We start from the raw sequence: 4,392 nt of genomic DNA, 5'->3' as shown, positions 1-4,392 counted from the left end.
TTATTCCTACACGTGCATGAGAGTGTGGTCACGTACATCAAGTGGTAGACTTTGTAGGGTATCCTCATCATTTTCAGAAAATATGGCCGAAGAAGATAATCAATCACTTCATAATGAGAATAATGAGAATAACCGTGCTAGAACACTTAGAGACCACATGAATCCCACAAGAACAAGTGCACCATCATGCATAGTTTTTCCTCCTGATGCATCTCATTTTAATTTTAAACCAGGTATTATTCAACTTTTACCTTCTTTTCATGGTTTGGAATTGGAAAATCCATACTTGCATTTAAGGGAATTTGAGGAGGTCTGCAACACATATAATAATTTAAATTGTAGCATGAACACCATTAGATTAAAGCTTTTTCCTTTTTCATTAAAAGATAAAGCTAAAACATGGCTACAAAATTTAAGACCAGGATCCATTCGTGCTTGGGATGAAATGCAACAACAGTTTTTAAAGAAGTTTTTTCCATCTCATAGAACAAACTCTTTCAAGAGACAAATCACCACTTTCACTCAAAAACCAGGAGAAACATTTTACCAATGTTGGGATAGGTATCGAGACTTGCTTAGTACTTGCCCTCATCATGGTTTTGAAACATGGAGATTGGTTTCACATTTCTATGAAGGGTTAACACCTAAAGATAGGCAAATGGTTGAATTGATGTGCAATGGAACTTTTGAAGATAAAGACCCTGATGAAGCAATGGAGTACTTAGACTTGTTAGCTGAAAATGCTCAAAATTGGGACACCGCGGGTACATATGAGGCACCGAGTAAAACTCAACCTCATACATCTAGTGGAGGTATGTACAACCTTAGGGAAGATCATGACCTTCAAGCCAAGTTTGCATCTTTAGCTAGAAAAGTCGAGGCACTAGAATTGAAAAAGAGTGGTCAATTAAAATCTGTTGAAAACATTGTGTGTCAAATCTGTGAAACAAATGAACACTCAACCAACGATTGTCCAACCTTGCCTTCTTTTAAAGAATGTCTCCATGAACAAGCCCATGCTTTAAACAGTTTTCAAAGGGCCAACCACAACCCATACTCCCAAACATACAACCCTGGTTGGAGGAATCACCCAAATTTCAGTTGGAAGAGTGACAATGCACAAACTTCACAACCACCGTTTCAAGCACACCATAATTTCCAAAATTCTCATGGATATGCACCTCCTTATGCTCCACCTCCTACAAGAAATTTTGAGGAAACTTTGTATGCATTCATTGAAAAGCAAGAGACAATCAATACTCAACTTGCTCAAAACATGATAGATTTTAAAGATACTCTTGCTAAATTAACATCTGCTCTCAGTTTCCAAGAGAAAGGTAAGTTTCCATCTCAAACACAACAAAATCCCAAAGGGCAATACAATGCAAATGCAAGTAGTTCCGGAAGCCAACACATGGATCAAGTCAAATCAGTCACTACTCTGCGCAGTGGTAAGGTTATTGAAAAACCCTCTCTTGAACCTTATGAGAAAGATGATGAGTCAATCTCTGAGGGTAAGGAAGGGGTTGAATCTGAAAATTGCAAAGAAACGACTGATTCACCGCCAGCACTTCCATTTCCTCAAGCCATGACCAAACAAAGGAAAGTCAATCACAATTCTGAAATTTATGAAATTTTCAAACAGGTAAGGATCAATATACCATTGTTGGATGCTATTAAACAGGTTCCTTCCTATGCTAAATTTTTGAAAGATCAATGCACTGTGAAAAAGAAAATGAATGTGAAAAAGAAAGTTTTTTTAGTCTGTGAAAAAGAAAGCCTTTCTAGCCGAACAAGTAAGTGCTATTCTTCAGAACAATAATGCTTTGAAATATAAAGACCCTGGTTGTCCTACAATTTCTTGCTTTATTGGAGAGCATAAAATTGAAAGAGCCTTACTTGATCTTGGAGCTAGTGTGAATTTACTTCCATATTTAGTTTTTCAAAGTCTCAATCTAGGTGAGTTAAAACCAACTTTTATATCTCTTTTACTTGCCGATAGATCTGTAAAAGTGCCTAGAGGAATAATTGAAGATGTGTTAGTACAAGTCGATAAATTCATTTATCCTGTGGATTTTATTGTCTTGGACACAGAACCTGTTGAAGCATGTAATTCATTTCTTGTTATTTTTTAATGTCCATTTCTTGCAACTTCTAATACATTGATTAATTATAGAAATGAACTGATAAAGCTATCATTTGAAAACATAACATTGGAGATGAATATTTTCAACATTTGCAAGCAACCTAGAGATGATAATGAATTACAAGAAGTAGATCATATTGAGTAATTAGTATATAATCAACTTGAATCTACTTTAATTAACCTAGATTTGCAAATAATTTATTCTTATGAAGAAATCACGGATGAAAAAGGCACTGAAAATATTAATGTGAATATTTTGTTAAGAGTCACAACAGATTTGACATCTGACATCACATCAATCAATGATTACTTTCCTAATGAATCCTAAGTTTTTCTTAGTTCAATGCCTTGGTATAATAAAAATATCAATTTTCTTGCTTCAGAAGATTTGCTAGCTCATTGAAGTACCTAATACAAAAGAAAGTTTTAAAGCAACGTGGCAAAGTTTTATTGAGATGACCTTTATTTATTCAAACATTGTCCTTATCAAATATTTCAAAGATACATTCCTGACAATGAGGTAAGTAATGTCATTAAACTTTGTCATTCTAAAGCATGTGGGAGTTATTTCTTGTAAAACAATAGCAGCAAAAATCTTTGAAAATAGATTTTATTGGTCCACCATATTCAAGGACTCATGAATTCTACAACGCTTGTAAAAATTATCAAAAGTCAGAATTTATTTCAAAACACAAGGAATCTTTAGATAATCTTTTATTCACTTTTAAGACATATCCTAGTGGAGATGTGCATTATGCATTTTATTATTTATAACCTCATTTCTATGAAGAATATTCTCAATGTAATCTTGGGAATCTGACTAAAAAAGATCATATTTGCTAGTTTTTAAGAAAAATAGATAGGAAGCCTATCCCCGACTCATAGAGAGTGTTTAAGTAGTTCTTAGACATAAAACTAAAGGAAGATGTTAGTCACAATCACAACTACCTGTACATACACATATTTTTTTTAAAATAAATAAATAAATAGAGAGAGAGAAAGAGAGAAAGAGAGAAAGCGTGTGTGAGACTCTAGCTAGCCTATATGTAGGTGGTATGATTAGTGTGTGAGAGTCCAGCTAGCCTATATGTAGGTGGTATGATTACCTTTTTATTTTCTCATATATAAAATCCTCTCTATCTTCATTTCATTTCTACTCAACCTATATATTCAACAACTATAGAAATGTGTAGAAATGGCAAGTTCCTCAAGTCATCACATAAGAAATGTTTGAATTTTTGGTGGATCTAGTCCTGGAAAAGAAAATGAGTTTTTAGAATTAGCAAATCATCTTGGTTAGGTGCTAGTTGAGAAAAAGATTTATTTAGCGTATAAGGAAGGCAGCCTTGGGTTAATGGTGGTATGTCAATAGCTGTATTTTTACGAGGTAGTCATATTTTGGGGGTCATCCCCAAAGCTTTAGCAAAAGGAGATATCATTGAAAAAATAATTAGAGACGAACTACAAGTCTCTACAATGCCTACTCGAACGAATGCAATGTTTAACCATGCTGATGCCTTTATTACCTTACTAGGTGGTTTGAGCATATTGGAAAAGAACTTTCATATTTCCTCTTGGGCTCAACTGCATATTTATCATAAACCTATAGGTTTGTTAAATTTTAATGGTTATTATAATAAGTTGTTGTCGTTTATTGATCATACTGTGGAACAAGAATTTCTAATATCTTAGACATGACAAATCATAATCTTTGTTGTTACTGCTATCATAATCTTTGTTATTACTGCTGAACAATTGATTGATTAACTACAATTTTTCATTCTTATAATTAATCCCTCCATGAGTCGCATAAATTGGTTATTTAATAAAAGCCATAAAAAAGCTTAGATTAGATTTGAGCCTTCATTTATGAATCTTTGTGTCTTTTAATTTTATTATTATGTTTTATTATTTCTTATATTTGTTTAAATATGTTTCAGGTTTATTAGTGTTCGTTATTTCAAGTGATGTCTTCTATACTCTATCTTTTTACTTTAGAACATTGAAGATAATGTCTCATTTTTGTTGGGAGGAGAGAATAATAGTTGATAAAAAAAATTTTAATTAACTATATTTTATATTTCATAAAGCATATGCAAAATTATTGTTACTAGAATGACATAGTAAAGGAGCTCTTTTGTTAAACTAACTCTTGAGACGTATCTTAGTAATCATTCTTAATAAGGTCTATCATAATACTTCTTGAAATATTCAGGTTTACAAACTCTCGCATTGTTATCACTTAA

This window comes from Populus euphratica, unplaced genomic scaffold, assembly GCF_000495115.2.
Source record: "Populus euphratica unplaced genomic scaffold, PopEup_1.0 scaffold50.1, whole genome shotgun sequence".
NCBI classification, from domain to species: domain Eukaryota; kingdom Viridiplantae; phylum Streptophyta; class Magnoliopsida; order Malpighiales; family Salicaceae; genus Populus; species Populus euphratica.
This window is presented reverse-complemented; position numbering follows the sequence as displayed.